Raw genomic sequence first — 20,240 nt, forward strand, 5'->3', positions numbered from 1 at the left:
CAATTCAAGGCTAACAGTCTTCATCACCAAAAATCAATTGTAATATTTGAGAAAAAAGCATGCAATGTCCCACATATAAGCAACAATCCTTACAAATAGCACTAATCCATGATGTATTATTTGTAATTAACTAAAAAATCCATGTACATCATCACAATTCCCCTTTTGGGTAGAGACTGTGATATGCTAGTAGGCATTTTTCACATGAAGCTAGTATGAGAATATCTTAGTTTTTGAAAAATCTATCCTCTTTAGGTTGATAAACATTCTAGATAAATGTATCATCAACTTTGATGCTTCATATCTATTCCAAATTGTCAAATACAATAACCTCTTATGGACAAGCGATTGTATGAGGTAATTTAATAATATTCTCATTCCTGTACATGAAAAAAATCTTATAAGTATTAATGAGTGGGCCACCTTGGTAGCAAAGCGCCCACATTAACCAATTGTATATTTTTACACTAGGAAATTAGATTGCTAATTATAGTATTGCATACTTAACCAATTGTATGCATTTTGACCACTCTTAATGAGATACTTTTGACTGTGATGTATCTTTTTGGGTCATTAAAAATGTTGATCACCTAGTGTAAGATACCAATAATGAATGTGTATCTCGATGGACTATTATAGATATAATCTCTTCTTGTAAGGTACTTAAGCCGAATGTGTCTCACTAAATCAACATATAATTTATTGCATTTAAATTGAGCATCTTGAATTTTTTTATGAATAATTCAATATTTAATAGTTAACAATTCATTCTTATGTATCATCTACCATAATATAGATTTCACAAATTAATGATTTACTTAACTCCAAAATAGTCATGGGCAAAATTAATTCAAGCAACAATTTTAAATTCTAATTGTTTCAAATAATTAAAATTACAAAATTGATTCTACTTATACCAAAACCTTGTGGAGTTTAAACTCAACTTAACTTTCAAAATAATGCATATTGCATTTAGATGATAGTCTAAAAATTAATAAAATAAATTTCACTCTATTTATTCAATTTATACAAATAATTGTATGTTAAAGTACATAAATTAAAGACCTATATAAGGAGAGTAAATACTATCAATAGAATCTCAATAGGCCAAAATATTTTAGTATAAAATAAAATAATAGAATTCATGTGCATAAAATATAATAATTATTTAATCATGTATAAATATTATATAATAAATAGTTTATGCCATTTAAAAATTTCATAAAAATAATAAATAAATGTGGCATAAAATTTCGGAATTAACTAAACAAATGGCATTGAAAGTAAATACTAAATGGGTCAATTTCTTGAGTTTAGCACAATTTATCGATTTTGTACTGTGCTGACTCAATGCTATTCACTGAATTAGGTATTATTCATGCTCGACACTAGTCATCATCTTTTATCTCTAGCGGGTCAACCCAACCCATCATAAAACTATTAAACCCATTTTGAGTTTCTTTTGATTTTTATTTGGATTTCTTTGATATTTGATGCAATTAAACCATCTAAACTTTAATTAATACATAGATTTACAAAACCTACACAACAATATGCATAAAAAAACATATAAATCACGATGAATTTGAGAACAAATTTTTGAATTCATATCCATTCTAGATCCATTTTTGTTACTTGATTTTATTTCTTTAATTCTTCATTTTTCTTTTAGTTTTAATGCAACTAAATGCTCTAAAGTATAATTAACACATATATTTGCAAATCCCATGTTTTAAATTGCATAAAAACAATAGAATCAACATCAATATGAGCTAAAATTTTCGGATAAAAACCAAACATAATTCAATTTGATTTTCTTCAAATTTGGCCATATGTATCAAACTTTTATAAAATTAAACATTTTGTTTCATCTCTATAACACATGGGTAACAATATTCATGTATCAATTTGGATTAAAACACATAAAATATAAAGATTTTAATGAAATCTTGAATTTAGTTCAAATTTTAAGTCTAAAACCTTAAATCCTAATTCCTCTCTCTAATAAATTAATTACCAAAAGTTGTTGGTATGGTTTTAGTTCTTGTTTCAAGGGGAACAAAAGCCCTATCTAGAAAGGATTACCCAAAAATAAGATTTTGGCAAGCATAATATTTCACCCAAAACTTGATTTTATGCGAAATTAAATTTCCAAAATAAAAATTTTATCCTAATTTCATATAAGTAGGCTTTGATACCGCATGAAAGTATAAATCAAAATTTATATGTGAATATTAGAACATCACAATAAAACAAATTAATTAACATACATGTTTGGATAGCAATAGTTGATAAGCAGAAGCAATAATAATTATGCATAGACTAGGTTTTCCCTTTCATTCTTTTCCTATTGATAGATCTTAATAGGTAGATACCATTACTTAGAAGTGAAAAGGGGATCTTAGTCAATTCTATTAAAACCTTAGAAACCTTCTCATCAAAGGTTTATTGGTCAAAGGCCTACACAATCGTCAAACTGCAATAACCTAATAAAATCTGTAAAACCCACACATATATGGTCACTATTAAATTATTTGGGTTCTCGTGGATGTCTCGTATTAGGACTAAATTAATCAGCTAATTTTACTAAATTGTCACCAATTAATAATAGCTACTTAATGAAAAATTCTAACGCCACTTATAATAAGAAATTCATCTTCCTATTCTCTTAAATCACCATAATGCCAAGTTCATATATGTTAATAAACCATGTGATCACGAAATTGCTTGAATTGGGAGCTTTATTGATTGCTACTTTTTATATAGCCTGTAAGTGCACAGATCGCATCAAGTAATAAAATAAGTAAGTATAGTATTGTTCCCACACGAATTATGATTTGAGTGTTGGGTGCAAAACCAAGTACCACAGATATTTCTTCTAAACCTTATACTTAGACAAATCAAAAAGAGTGATTGGTTGAAAGCAAACGTAAACAATGGAAATTGTAAATTGTTGTAAATGTTATAATCAAATACCAAGCTATCAAACTGTTACTTGGTAGCTCTAAAGGTAGGTTGATTATATAAGAAAACAAAATAAAGCAAAAAACTTGTAAAGAATTTAATAATTAGCCGAATATAAAGAAAGCATAAAAAGATTGAATCTTGAATAAAAAATAAAAGAGTGCATGTAAAGTGAATAAAAAAAGCTTTGAATGAAAATAAAAAAGAACTTGTATTAGAAAATGCTTTTGAGAAAACAAGATTATGGCTAGTTTATCACCCTAGTCAAATAGAATGAAAAGAATTATAAAAGCTTTAGAGAAGAATTAGGCTTGTCTGTCATCCTGGCCAATTTACAAAAGAAACTAGCACAAATAAAAAAAAAAAAGAAAAAAGAATGGAGAAGTGTGTGATGAGAAGCATGAATGCCTAACCTATTTATAGTGCTAGGTTCGGCCAAGTGGGGATAAGATTTACAAAGTCCTATTTTATCTTAAACACTTAAAAGCCTACAATGTTTTCTTGATCTTGATAGAAGTTGACTGAATGTAGGAGTCTTTAAGAGTGAGATGGAGCTTTTGTGGCCAAACGAGATTCTTTGATTGGTTTTCCATACTTATATGTCATGCCATGTCACCTTGATTAATCAAGAGTAGTTTTCTTGTCGTCCCATAGGAGTTTTTGCTAACCTTGATTAATCAAGAGTAGTTTTCTTAAAATGGTTGCATTAAACACAAACTCTTAAGATAAATTTTTAAAAGTCCTTCTTGAATAGAAAATCTAACCTTTATCTCTTGGATAGTATTTATCTTGCATAAAAACTCTTTCAAAATGATCAAAGAGTCCTTATTTCATAATATTTCTTTTTGGCTGAATGGATGTAAGAGTCATTTTACACTAAATTCTCTTTTTGGCTATATTCATCATAATATTTTCTTGGATTATTGGGTTCAGCTATAATCTCGAATGAATGGCCGAATATTACTTGGATTAAGAGTGGCCTATTCTTACATGGATTTGCATGGCTTTCATAGCATTCACGTCCCAAAGTACCAAAACCTAAAGATCAAGAATTTACAAATTAAATGCACCAAATTCAAGCAAATTTTCAAAACTTTAGTCTAAAATAAACTTGTAAAATATTATAAATTTAACTACTATCATACCCCCAAACTTAGCTTTTTCCTTGTCCTCAAGCAAAATGATCAAATTAACTATACTAAATAATCAGTACAAATGAATACAAAGTTAAATTTTCAAGAATTATCAATTATGCATTCTTATGAGCATAATTAAATAAGAAACTTTTTCAAAAGTAAGCTATCAATCTCATCAAATTTCATGTAAGTGAAGTTAATCTATCTCTAATCTATGCATACAATCTAAGTAAAAGTATGTAAAACATGCCATCCAAAGATAAGGCACCTTAATACATTTACTTTCCTTATTTTTCCTCCACTAATGTTAAACTTACATACTTGACTCAAGATCAATATGTTTTTATAGGCTTGTAATGTAAGGCTTGGGTTAAGGTAGGAAAAGAAAAATTTTAGGCTTATAACCCTTTTGTTTACTTTTAAAACTTCTAGACTTGAGAACTTCAAAACTTTTTAACCTTGAGGCACTTTTTTTTTTATTTTTTTCTTTTTTTTGACATAGCCATTTTTCAACTTTTGCAATTTGGCTCTTTTTTGTTTTTCTCATTAGCCATTTTGGCTTTTATTCTTTTGCTTTTTGCCTTGTGTGCACCTCCCTTTCTCCTAAATACAACTTTATTCTCTTTATTTTGTCTTTAACATTTGCATAAGCAATATGGGTTGGGTAAAAACAATAAGAGGGACATAAATCATAGAAAAATGTTTGGGCTTATTAATGTGGTTAAATAAACAAAAAATAAAAAATAATAAGGCTAAAAAATAAGGTACTAGAGATGCATTATTATAGGTGAGCTTGAAAAGGTTCAAATAGTCCAAAGATTCCTAAATCATTTCTTGAGTCAAATATAGTCTAGGATTTCGCCTTAAGGGTTAAATAGGTAAATTCTAAAGTTATACTCATACTTCAAATCTTTATACAACTTTATACTTACAAAATTTTCATAAAAATTGATGCATATCAAAGATTAAGACTAAATGCATAAAACATAAAAATCATAATTCAAAGAAAAACATAGTTTTCATACTTCACTACATTCATACTTGCATAGTTTTCATACTTCACTACATTTATACTTTTCTTAATGTCATACATAAGTCATTCATGATTACTCATGAAGAATTAACTAAGATAGCAACATACTGATTGTAGGCATGTTAACTTGGTGTGAAAACAATAAACTTTAAGGGTAGCTTTGAAAATTTTCGAAAAGAGTTTTAGTACAAAAGAGTTCTCTCCCCCACACTTGAATTTTACATTAATTCATATGAAACATTAAAGAACATAGGGTAAAGGAATACTTCCTTCTCTTTGTCTTCCATTGAGGCCGAAAACTTGTAACTTGATTTAGCATCCTTTTGCATCTTTTCATTCCTACAAAAACAACTAAAAAATAAACCAAAGATAAAAGCATGCTTGTCATAAACAAAAACAAAGAAATGTAAAGTTTAAAAATGTAAACCTCACAAATAAATGTAGAACTTGGGTCACTTTCTAAGTAGAGCTAGTTTTAGGTTAATAGTTAAACCTTTCTCTTCTTAGTGAGGCTATGTGATTACCCATCTCTTACATCAGTATCCACCCACTTAATGGTCTCTCTATTTATCACATCTTTAACAATAAATTCTAAATGGTGATGCTCATTGATTGTGGTGAAAATGGTAATGTGTCCTACCTTTAGCAATGTCTTTATTATAGCTCTAACTAGACTAAGGTAGGTAGGCATTGCTTTAGTACCAGTGAAAGAAGTACAACTATGAAAACTATAGGGTTGGTTTCTAAGTCTAAAGGTTCATCCATGGTTGGTTTAATAAAAATGAGAAATGTGTTCTTATCTTTCTCATTAAGCTTAATGAGGGGTTATTTTTAAAGTTTCAAGTAAGTTTTCAACTAAATAACCCTTAATTATGGGCTTCTCTACCTTATTCAATTCCACATCATGCATTTGATCTTCATAGGGTTGGAAAATTGGCAAGGGTGGATTATAAGTCTTAGGCTCAACTTTTGGGGAACTGATACTAGATTCCTTAAGAATGTTCGATCCTAAAGTTGTCTCTGCTTTCATTACATTAAAATGATAATCCTCTTCTACCACCTCATCATCATCCATAATCATTTCCAAGTCAATTTGTTTTTTGGATCTTCTTCTTAAAGGTTTTTTTTAGGATATTTTTCAATCTTATAACCTTTCTCCATTTCTTCAAAGTTGTATTCCCCCTCAAACTCTTTTTGTGACTCATTCTCTTAGACTTCTTCCTTTTTAAGTACTTTCACAAAACTAGGTAGGTTCACTATTATGGGCTCATCCATTTGGTCATCATTATCATTATAAGATATACCATTCTTCTTTTCTTTTAATCATCTTTTGATGTGAACTCCATTTCTCCCAACCAATTTGGATCTATAGGTTTGTTAAAGCTTCTCAATTTAGCAATTTATGTTTTGAGTTGGTTAGTTTGATTTTGGATAAATTTTGCACAAGTTTCATCAAGGTAAGGATTCATTTCTTGAAAAAGAGATAATGGATCATACAAAGGAAAATATTGTAGTGATGGATGGTATTGAAGAGGTGGGTCATATGGTAAAAGAAATTATTGTTGAGATGGAAGGTTCATAAGATAGGTAAGAGTATATATGGATGACGACTTTTGATTGCTTTCTTATGCATAACTAGTATGATCCTTCTAATCTCAAGTGTAGGTATTTGAGTAAAAGTTAGATTGTTAGGTATACTAACACCTATCATTATAATATCCCCCACCATAGACATGATATTTATCAGAGGTGCTTTAAATTGATTGAAAATGATTATACTTTCTTTCAAGAGCATTTACCTTTTTTACTAAAGAGGCCAATTGTGAGGTTATGGTAGTAAGAGGGTCTTCATCATACTTTTCAATAGTGTCCCATGATTAGGATTTTGAAATGGTGGTTAAATATGGGAATACTTAAATAATGGCTCGACATAGTTCCCAAAAGTTCTAGCCCTACTAAAATAAAAATCAGACATAAAAGAAAAAAAGAAAGAACATATTAGAACAAAGAAATAAAAAGTCTAAATTACAAAGTTGAAAGATTTGGTAATGATATTGATTTTCTTTCATCAATATAATCCTTGACAATGATGTAAAAAATTTGATTGCTAGTTTTTATATAGCATACAAGAGCATAGATCACATCAAATAATAAAGTAAGTAAGTAAAGTGTCATTCCCATGAAGATTATGATTTGAGTGTTAGGTGCGAAACCAAGTACCAAAGATGTTTTTTCCAAACCTTATATTTAGACAAATCAAAAAGAGTGATTGGTTGAAAGCAAAAGTAAACAATGGAATTACTGTAAATGTGATAACCAAATGCCAAGCCATCCAACTGTAACTTGGTAGCTCTAAAGGTAGGCCAATTATACAAGAAAACAAAATAAAACAAAAATCTTGTAAAGAATTTAATAATTGGATGAATATAAAGAAAGCATAAAATATTGAATTGTGAACCAAAAAGTAAAGTGTGCATGTGAATAAAGAAAGCTTTAAATGAAATAGAAAAGTAATTGTATTTGAGAATGCTTTTAAGAAAACAAGATTATGGCTAGTCTGTCACCCTAGCCAAATAGAATGAAAAGAATTACAAAAGTTTTAGAGAAAAATTAGGTTAATCTGTCACCCTAACCAACTTACAAAGAAAACTAGCAAAAATTGAAAAAGAAACAAAGAAAAAAGGAGAAGTGTGTGATGAAAAGTGAGAATGACTAACCTATTTATAGTGCTAGGTTCGACCAAAGGGGGATAAGATTTACAAAGTCTTATTTTATCTCAAACACTTAAGAGATTACAATGTTATCTTAATCTTGATAGAGGTTGGCTGAATGTGAGAGTCTTCAAAAGTGAGATGAAGCTTAGGTGGTCAAACAGGATTTTTTTAATTGGTCCTCCATGCTTATATGTCATGCCATATCATCATTATCTTATCATTCCATAGGAGTTTTAGCTAACCTTGATTGTCCAAAAATAATCTTCTTAATATGGTTGTATTAAACACAAAGTCCTTCTTGAATAGAAACTCTAGTCTTTATCTTTTGGATAGTATTTACCTTACATAAAAACTATTTCAAGATGATCCAAAAGTCATTCTTTCATAAGATTTCTTCTTGGTTGAATGGATCTAGGAGTCCTTTTACAATAAAATCACTTTTTGGCTGAATTCATCATGACATTTTCTTGGATAATTGAGTTTGGCTATAATCTCCAATGAATGGCTGAATATTACTTGGATTTAGCCTATTCTTGCATGGATTTGCATGGCTTTTAGCCAAAGTACCAAAACCTACAGATGAAGAATTTACACATTAAACACACCAAATTCAAGCAAATTTTCAAAACTTTAGGCTAAAATAAACTTCTAAAATGCTATAAATTTAACTATTATCATTTATACTAAGAACCCATTAGAGACAATATAGAGACATCTATCCATAAAATAAAGTGGCTCATACACCCTAGGCCTATTTACTCACGTTTGATTAAGTATCTCAAATCCTTTGGTAAGCATACTTCAAACTTTCCTCAAATTGCAACTTATACTCATAATAATGTCATAGCTTTTAAAAGTCACCTAACAGGTTGACCTTGAATATAATGCATTATACGGTATCAAATAGTCTTCCTTTTGCCTTTATGCCACTTAGTTTAGAACAAACTACTTTTCAATAATGTCTTGTACAACCAAATCATTTTAATGGTCTTAAATAACATACCAAAGTAGCAAACATTCATTCCTCACCTTTTGACAAGTAACGAAAGACACCATAAATGTTTTCTTAACCATCTTAGAACTTACATGATGAAAAGGCAAGAACCTATTCTTTCATGTCCCATATTGATCAAAAGCACATTTAGTATGACATACATGTTACAAAGAAATGTTTTAAAAGCATATATCAAAACTTTAAAAATCGTGTAAACCTTAGTTCAATCACTCTGAAAGTGCCTAAGTTTCTCATGTGCTTGCCATTCTAGGCACCAAATCAAGTCTCACATCTTACTTTATAGGCTACTTAGATTATGGGCTAATCCATTATGAGTCCCTTAGATTTATGAACTTGTGGACCTTATCTTGGCTCTAACCAAGACGACAAATTCAAACTTATTTTGCTACCTAAAAGAGTTAATAGCTTATATTTCATCTTTGCTTGCTATTACATGTGTCAAAAGCGGTTGCTTATATGAATGGGCTAATATTATGCTTGTTGGCATACCTTTATATCTTATGCCAATTAGTAAATAATTAATGCATCAACAATAAAATAAAATGTATGTATATTATTAATATTCTAGAAGTTTAACATTAATGATCATAAAAAAAATCATTATTTACAAAGGCAAGGACTTTACAAGAGTCATATAGGTATCTTTGGGAATAGGTTTAGTTAAGGGGTATTCCACCATATGATTGCTGAAAATATGTTTCAAGATCACTTCCTTTTATGCAATCAAATCTCTAATGAGTCTATTCAGGGATTATTCATAAAACAATTGCAACCATATGATTAGTCAATAACTATGTATTTGGTTCAACTAAGTTATTTGGGATCTTTCATAAAAAAACAATTGCAATCATACTATCATAATGTATGGTCACTACATTTGAAGCATGACTAGTAATGTCAAAATTTTAAAGGAAATCGTAAAAACAATGCAAAGCCTAAAGTTAATTTAGACTTATGTAAGTAACCTCCCCAATCATCATCGTTATAGTCAATTGATTTAGGTTTGAATTGTGATAGCATAGCATGTAATCCATGTAATCAACAGTTCTTTTAAGATAGTACAATATCTTTTTAATAGCTTTCAATGGGCAAGTCTAGGCTTATTTGGAATTTACTGACTAATCCAGCTACAAAGTTGATTAGCACACAAACTTTATGCACTTGAACTTTTACCAAAAACCCTTCTAGTTGATTCATATAGATCTCTTCTTCCATTTTTCATTGAGAAATGTTGTTTTAACATCCATTTGGTAAAGTTCAAAATCTAAAATTGCAATTATGGTTAGCATTATGAGAATTAAGGCAAATCTCACTATCGATGAAAAAACTTACTCATAATTCGCACTTTCTTATTTTCTATAAATTTTTGCTACTAAAAGAAACTTATATATCTTAATAAAACCATCTGCCTTACATTTCACTTTTAAGCCATATTTGTTCCTAATAGTCATACGCCGAAATGTTAAGTTAATCAAGATCTAGACATGATTGGTTTTCATATACTCTATTTCATCATACATTGCATTATTGCACTATTTTATACTAAAAGGAGGTAAAGCCTCTTGAATGGTTCTTGGTCCATGATTGCATTTAAATTTTATCTTCTTAGTGCTTAATTTTAATGCAATTTTACTATTATTTTAGCTTATTCTTTAGCATTTCTTAGCAAAAATACTCCTCAAATCGCAATTGTCTTATGTGTAGGTAAAAATAGAGAAAATAAGAAATTTTGGTCAATTAGATACGTTTTGGAGGAATTTTTATGCAAATTATAAACATGGCCTAAAACTAGTGTCATTAAGTTAGATTGCTTTTGAGGAAGTTTTTTTAAACCTTTCTTCCATGAATCTTTTTAGCATTATTTTTAGCATTTTTCTAATGATTTTATTGTTAAATTTTCTCATGAAATACTTCAATTTTTTTTTGTAGAAAAAAAATGAAAACAGACATCCATGCAAGATGCTTAACAAGGAAAAGATGGTGCACTAGTGGCATGGAATGCAACCTTCATTTGCATGATAATTGGGCATAACATTTTGGCATTCAAAGGAAGACTTCAAGAGGTATGACATGGCATATTGAAGAGCTGTCATTGGTCATAACTTGGACTTTTTGCAAGTGGAAAAAGGTATGAGGAATGCTTACAATTGTTGAAGAAAAAGTCTAAATAGCCATGCACCAAATGTAAAAGCAAGAAGGAAAGAAGTGTCTAAAAGCTCACCTCATTGTAGATATTTTGGAAAGATTTCTTGAGGCTTTATTCACCACTCACCTACCTATAAATAAGAGTAGAGCCAGTCATTTTAGAGAGACTTTAGCTTAGGATTTATTTTCCTTGTTCTTTAATTTCTATATTTTTCTTTACTATATTTTATTTTCTTAGCAATAGACAGCCCTCGATCTTCATGTTTTGCTATTGATTTTGATTGCACTTTTACATTTCCTTAAGTATTTTTCAGTTTTCTTTATGATTTTGGCAATGAAACTAGCAAATTTTATTGATTTCTAGTTAAATATACTGATTTTTCATTAATACTCCAATTTGTTTTTGAATATACTAGTTCTAACCTACTTGTGGTTTTCTTATGATATCTCATTCAAATCGTACTTGTTTTTATTTAATTTTTTTCATAGTTTCCTAGTCCAATTGGCTACAACATATTAAGAATCATCATCAAAATTGTACCATAACATTCCAGACCAAGCTTGAAATATTCATCTAGATGCGAGTGATAGGTGTAGGTCAGATATGATCAATCAAGTTAGGCATGAAACTACTCTCTCCTTGGTGACTTGTTTGCCTTATTTTCACTCTAAATCCTTAGCTTTACTCATTTACTTGTTAAGTTTTGCTTGATATATTTTATTTCTTTACATTTCATTGCTAATTGGATTACATTTGTAATGCATGCTCTATTTTCTGCATTTTTTTATGTTGTTTAGTTTGCTAGCTAGTTAAGCTGTTTTCCTTTATTTTGTTACAAATTTTTGGTTGCAATTTATAGTAAACTTGTTGTTTGATCTTGCTTTAGTTCAATTGAAGCTCATGTTCATTAGAAATTTTTAAATTTACATTTTTGGTTTGTGAATTGTTAAAATTCTGTTTTAGCACAATAGTTGTTTGGTTAAATGTTTAGTTCCTTCATGTGATTTTTCTAAAATTTTTTATTTTCTCTTTACTTTTTCATCTTGTTCCTTAGTCAAACTTTAAATTTTCAGTTCATGCTAACTTGAGTTTACATCATTTAAAGCTAGAATGGTAGTTTTAAATTCAATTTCCAGATTTTGCTATAGTTTTAGTTTTTATGTTCTAGCTTAGATTTTGCAAACTTTTTTCATTGCTTGCATGTCAAATATGTTTTTACTTTAAATCATGTTTAGTTCATTGCATTTCAATTTACCTATTATTTTGCACTTTATCTTACTTAGTTTACATTTTGTAATTTTACACCATACTATTTTTGTGTTACATGCTTTGGTTTGTTTTATTTTTTTAGTTAGTTTAATGCCATGTTTTTCTTTGTTTGATTGAGCCAACTTTAGAGGGTATAGGAATAACTAGTACTTAGCTTAGAAAGTTTTACCTAATCCCTGTGGGATCAACATTTTGACTGAAATGTCACTTTTACTATTTGTTCGGCCTGTATACTTGCAAAATTTCCATATCAATCTAGTTTCTTCTCATGGACCAATCATGGGAGCTTCCACCACAATCTCGAATTAATGATGAGGGATAATTGCACATTTGCTTCTATGTAAGTGAATCCTCATCTAACAAAATATATGAACTGGATGGTAAGTCATTCCCATTATCTTCGAGAGTTTAAGAAAAATTGCCACATTTTTAACTAAGCTAACTAGTGCGCTAATATATGAATCCACCATTTCATAAAGATGTATCCTTTTTCAGCTTTTCCTCTATTTGGTAAATTTTCCTACCCACATATTGTGAATCAATTTCAATAACTCTTTCACATCCATGTTTTCTATTGAACTTATATCCTTTAAAGTGTTTAGAGTACCTTATTATCGCAATATGCTGGTTTAGGAGCCTGACTGTAGGATGAAAAATTTAAAAATTAAAACAAAAAGTCATCACCAATCTTTTTTTGGTAGTTGTGATTGGTCACTTGGAAAATTTATCTTTTTAATAAAACTCTAAAACTAATATAAAGTTTATAAAAAATATAATTTTGGTATTCAAAAACAGAGTTGGGTTAGGGAGTTTGGTTAAATGTAGGGAAGGATTAGCACCTCACAATGTCCATTTTAAAAATGGTAACAATTAATCACATGTTATCCTTGATTTTAATAAAAATGATCTTAGCTTTAATATTTAAAAATAATTCCTTGAATTTCATTTAGTTGCATAAAACCTCATTTTCTTATTTCCTTGAAATTGCAAATTTTTTATTTTGGATTAAAATGAAAACCTTTGGTCTTGGAACATTTTCTAAGCTCCCCAATATCTAGGTGGAATTCAAAAAACATTTATTTACTTTAGGATTTCCATGATAATCCATCTAAGCGAAGATAGTATTCTTTATAAAAAATAATTGTTGTGAATCCCTTCATTATTTAGGTAAGGTCTTAAGAATTATTTTTATTTGAAATATTATCTTATTTTATTTCTAAAACATTTCTCTTTTTTTTTTTTAAACCATTAATTGCCATAAAAGAATAAGATGCACATGAATGTAGCAAATTAAATAATGCAAATGCCAATAAAAACACATAAATACAATAAATTAAATAATATAAATGCCATTGAAAATGCACATGAATTTAGTATGGATTAGGGTTTGTGATTAAGGTTAGGTTTTAAGGTTTCATGTAATATCAAGATTTTGGATTAGTTTGTGTTTGACATAGGTTTAGAGTTTGATTAAGGTTTGTGGTTTGATTTAGGACTTGGGGTTTGACGTTCGACTCAAGGTTTGACTTTAGGTTTTAGGGTTTCGGATAAGTTTAATGTTTAGGGTATTACCTATATTTAAGGCTTGACCTAAGATTTAAGGTCTGACTTTAGGTTTAGGGTTTGACCTAGTGCTTAAGGTTTTAACTTTGGATTTAGGGTTTGACATAGGGTTTAGGGTTTGACTTAGGATTTAGGGTTTGACCTAAGGTTTGGGGTTTGACCTAAGGTTTAAGTTTAGGGTTAGATTAGGGTTTTTGGTAAGTTTAAGGTTTACAAGAAGAAACAATGCTAATTTAGACCTCTTCACAAATCCCTGATATTTTAGCAGAGTTTTAAAGCAATTTAATTTCCATAATTCTTACTTTTTTCACACAAAATTACACTTATTATCAAGAATTAACATTACATAAAATGTGATTAATATGCATGCACATAACTTTTATAAGCCAATATGATTAGCACCAAACCTAAATACTAATCATGGATGAAACAAATAATGCTACATGCAACAAACTATGCAAATGACCTAAATTAACAAAAAGCCTTAAATTAACCACTATGCAAATCACCTTACGCATCCATTATTAAATTAACCACTATTAAGAAGATGATTTGTACTAAAACATCATAGTCAAATCAAACACTAATAAAAACATTTTTCATTCAAGGCTTTAAAGAAACTAAAAAGCTGCCATGAGAAGAAGAAATAGGTATCAGTCTAGGCATGCAAATGTTCTAGGCCAAGAGCCTTTTTGGTCACCTTATGTCACTTTTGGGTCATTTTTACACAAGGAACATCATTTAAACATTGAAATATCATTTCAAGTATTAGAATAATAAGAAGAAAATCTAAAATATCATTTTATTCATCCATAACAGACTCATAACCAATATCATATTAAACAAATACATGCATACATCATATTTTAATATGCAAAACATAAAAACACATGAAACAAAGTAAGGGAAACACCATGGGAGAAGAGGGACATTTCGACCAAGCTATGGAGGAAGGCATTATAACCAATAGGAAGCCTTCAAATTGCCTACTCAGCAACTTTAATTGGTCCTCTCTAAATCTCTAAGAGTGGTGCCACAAATCTTTCCTCACATGGCCTTGCATCCAATGGCACACCTTACATCTTTGGTATTTCATTTTGGCACCAAGTGTAAACAATTTTCTCCTATTTTTTACTGCCAAATTCAAACCATTAAGTGGACAAATTATGCCTTATAAACCTTGGAAAAATTCTAGAAAAATGCAAGTCCACAAATAGCTTCCAACTACACTAATACACCTATCACCTATCAAGCATTTATAGAGATACTACAAAGGTAATAATGTACTAATGAGTTGAGGAAGACAATTCCAAGTGAAAAAAATGAGAATTAAAACTTGAAATAAGGTTCCATGAAGTTCAATTGAGGCAAAGAAATCATGGAAAAAAGGGTTAAGAAAACTCCCATAAGTGAAAAGATAGCACAATCACACTAGTTATGGCCTTTTCTAACTTTTTTCACTAAAAATCTTCTAAAATCTCCAAAATAACTCATTTTCCATATTCTCACCTACACATTGAATGTTTATGCATTTAGCAATATTTTTGTTAAAATTTAAAAGGTTCAACCTAAAATTCAAGAAAAATTACCCTAAAAACGAATAGAAAAATGCTAAAATTTTAGTGCAATTAGCTTTAACTTCACAAACTCATCTTTAACTAACTCTAAATCCCCACTCTTCTTTCAAGCAACTTTTTTTAAAACCTCATTGTTTGAAAAACCATGGCTACCTATCTTAAAAAGTATCTCGTGATCTTGAAACCTCATTATAAGCTCTCTATTGTAAACATCAATCAAACATTTTAAAGTTGCTAAAAATGGCATCCCTAAAATAATAGGGATATATTCATCACTAGCTATGTCTAACACCATAAAGTCAACATAAAAAGCATATTTATCAATCTTCACAAGAACATTCTCCATAATCCCCTTAGGTTGTTTTATGGATCTACTAGCCAATTACAAGAAAGTCTTTGTAGGCTTCAAATCACCAATTCCAAGCTTCCTAAAAACTGAAAGAGGGTGCATTAGATTTCTCCAAATACTTCTCAACTAATAATTTCAAAACAATTGAATGAAAAATTAAAACAATAAGCTCCTTAATGAAAAATGTGATGCAAACAACAATAATTAATAAGCCTAGAAATAAATATAAAAATAATAAATGTAAAGAGTGTAGGGATAGAGAAATCAGACATAAATTTATAGAAGTTCAATCCTTCTCCTCAAGTTACCACTGTTCTCTCTATTGGTTGTTCTCACCAAGGCTTCAATCCACTAATTGAAAAAATATTAGAACTTTATTTTTTTCCTAAGGCATAGATAGCAGCCAAACACTCTCTATTTTCTAAGCTAAGTAGCAACCTTTCAATCTCACAAATACAAGAGGATACCTTACCTCTTGATTACAAAATCACTTAAGTAAGATGCAAACTAGAACATCTTTGAAGGCTAGGTGTTTGTCTAATGAAGTACAAGGATATTGATGAATTAATACAACAAAGATGGCTTGGATACAACAAATATAAAATTTTAGCTCTAAAACTCTTAATATCTTTATGAATGAAAATATGACTTGTTGGAACGTGCTTTCTTATTTCTTTAACCTTCTTGGTGTGTTGGAATGCTTAATTTTTAGAGGAATTGAGGAACTAGCCATTGGAGAAGCTTGGGAAATGAAAACACATGATTTTCTCTTTTGAAACTAGCCATTGGAGCATGTTTAGGTAAAAGGTATTGATTGGTTTTGATAGGGGATTGATTGGTTCTTGAATTTCACTTAATGTTTGACCCTTACAGCTGAAGGGATCAAATGATTTTGGTACTTGATCAATTAGGTTAGTCAGATTTTGTATACTTAATAATTCTAGATGAATAGTACCACTAGTTGTCTTTTATTCTACACTCTATTTATTAATTTGATCATAGCTTGAGTTATGTAACTCCAAATTAAAAATTGTTTGAAGATTTAGATACTATACTTAAAGGGCTTTCTATCATATGATTTATTGTATTCGAATTATAGTAAATTTTTAAAACAACCCCTCGTGCAATTTTTAAACAACTACTTATGTCTAATAAAAATTTAAAATATTTTTTTAGAAAATTTGGACTTGAATTTTGTTTGATCCATTAAAAAATAGACCCAATGAGCTTTCTAACCATATAAAATTCAAATATTAAAACTTTGTGAATTAGTATAAAAAAATAAAACAAATTCAATGTTAGAAAAGTTTGTTTTGTAAAACAGCTTTCTTAAGTTAATATATTTCTCAAAACCAATTTTACCAAAGTTGTATTCAGTCTAAAATGAAAAAGTTCACTTTAAAAACAATAATTGGACTTTCATTTAAGCTCAAATAAATAATGTTTAAAGATATTTTTGATATGAGAAATAAGAAAACATAGGGAAAGGTTTGTTTAAACTTTGAAAATCATATTATTTATTGAGTACTAAAATAATAAAACTTAAGAATATGTACAAATAAATCTTTTTCAAAATCTTGATCAAGCTTATTTAGCTTAATGTTTTATCATTTCATAATAAGTATCAATTCAAGACTAATAATCTTTCCCTTTTTGATATGACAAAACTTAAAGATAAATATGCTTAATAAAAAACTTTCTTTAAGAAATATAAGATTTTTGAAAAACTCCCCTTAAACTTTGCATGGCAAAACTCTCCTTCAATTAATGCATCCTAATCCAACATAACTCAACAAACATATGTTAGTTAAATATATCAAATAAGTACAATCAAACATATGCATGTCAAAGCTACTATACTAATTACTATAAGCAAACAAGAAGAAATATTCATAAACTCTTCCATTTTTTGTCATAGCAAAAGAAAGAGAGATCAATTCAAGGCAAAGGACAAAATGCTTGATACCAATAATATCAAGAGTGTTTTGAACCCATGTAGTCAAGTGTAATATGCACAATGAAATTCACATACATGTATTCAAGCACAAAAGCAGAAGTGTATCCAATTATAGCACAAAATCATTCATTCAACCTAGCCACATGAAATTTATGCGCAAAAAGATAATAATTGATATACAACCTACTTATAAATCATGTTATCATAAGATGTGCTTAAAACCTAAAACATCAATAACAATTAAGTATAAATTCAAGCACATGCATACAAGCTCATACCAATTGTTAAGGATACTAATTGTTAAAGATATGTTATCACAAAGCATACCAATTGTTATCATAAAACAAATCAAGCAAAATTGTATTCTAAGATTTATCCTCCTTTTCAAATTAAAGATTAATCAATTTAAGGCACACACAATTTTGCATGAAAGGTACAAGCTATATCAAGGATAGGTACATAAACAAGTATCCATGAAAGTTCAAAAATTCTTTAGCAATTTTGATACCAATTGTTAACAATTGTTAGCCATTTTGTTCGCAAACTTTCAAGGATCACAATATATTTCAAGCATATGAAAAGTTCAATCAATACATGCATAATAGCATTCTTTCATAAGTATATCCTATCCAAAACAAATATTCAATCATCATGTTATAGTAAAGAATTATACAAGCATGGTTTTTCAAATATGATGAACACATATGCTATAGCAAAGAAATAATGAAAGCATAATTATTCAAATATATTCCTATTTATTTCAATAAATGCAATGAACTTAATCTAAACATATGCAAGCTTCTAAATATATATTTCAATCAAAATCATACAAGCATGTGCAAAACCATTTCAAATCACATATATCAATATACCAATAAAGATACAAACATTTAGACATAATGTGGTATATGCTATTTCAATAATCTTAAGCAATGAACATGTTCAAAGAAATCAATCAATTTAACTCATATTCGAGTTCAAGAATTCATGCATTAACCAAATATTCATGCATTAAAACTATTAATCTCATCAAATCAATTAAGAACTAGGCATGAATATTGATCAAAGTGAATTAATCAGTCCAACCTTTTAACAATATTAAAACATATTCTATCAAGTAGCTTGGTGACTAATTTGTGCAATGTGTTCATATATTCAACCATAAAGTCATATATTTACACATATTAAAGAAATCATGTATCTGTATTCAAACTTATACATTATAGGCATACAGTCAATACATTTACCTCCATCTTTTTCAAGCTTTGTTGTTGTGCTTATTTGGCTTTGAATTCTCCAATCCACTTCATTTGAGCAAAACTAGATTGATGAGGATGACATGCTTTGATTGCTATATTTGAAATTTCAAATATGTATGCTTATTCATACTCATTTCAAGTTCTCCTAGCATAGAATTAAAAAATATTCTTGACAAAAAAATGTTCATTAATAACATCTAGAATATCAATCGATAAAAATTATACCAATAGTTAGAAAATAAATTTCATATTCTAAGTCATAATAAGGAAAATAAAATTTTATCATTAAACATAATTGCCAAAAGTAAATGAGATATATGCTTAAACTAAAGGTCATATATCAAATTAAACATCATATATCATAACAATGGCACAAAAACTAAAGTTCTCATGTAATGGGTAAAAGTCAATTTGTGAAAATAATGAACACAAAGATGAGATTCAATATTCAAAATTATTTAAGAAATCACAAAAGAATATGTCAAAACTCATATAGAAATTGAAAAGCTCAAGGAAAACATATTTATCATCCAAATATATTCAAGAAAATTTCATCAAAAAAGCATAAATATATCTATACAAATTATACGTGATAATGGACAATGATTTAAGGTAAAAATAAGCATCATAAGAAAATCATTCACTTAAGTCATGTTCTAATCATATGAACTCTAGGCATAAAAATTCAAATATTAAGTCAAGCTAAATCATATTTAGCATACACTTGACAAGAACAATAGATGAACCAACAATATATTTAATTTAAAATCAAGTAGTTCATCATGCATCAAATTTAAAAGAAAAAATAAAAAAATAAGTCAATTAAGCATAAAATAAGCATATTACAAAACTATTTCAAAAATTAAGAAATAAACAATTTAAGCATTTTCAAATCAAGCATTTTGACCACATAAGCATTGTCATAACGTATTAGTTTGGTGACTTGATCGTTAGACATAAAAAAAATAAAATCATGAAAAACACGGGGAGTCGCCACCAATTTTTTTATGGCATGATTGACCATCCAAAATTTCATCTTTTTAATAAAACAAGTTTAGAGCTTTATTAAAAAGATGGTTTTGGTCTACGAAAAAAAGATTAGGTTTAGAAGTCGATTACATGTGTGGAAGGATTAGTACCCCTACAATGCCCACAAAATTAGTACCAATTAATTATGCGCTATTTATAGGTTTGGATAAAAATGGTTCTTATAAGAAATTTAATTATAATTCTCTTTATCTTTTATAAAAAAAATCAA

The sequence above is a fragment of the Durio zibethinus genome, chromosome 19, assembly GCF_047325235.1.
Source record: "Durio zibethinus cultivar Kanyao isolate XHJ-2024 chromosome 19, ASM4732523v1, whole genome shotgun sequence".
Lineage (NCBI taxonomy): Eukaryota > Viridiplantae > Streptophyta > Magnoliopsida > Malvales > Malvaceae > Durio > Durio zibethinus.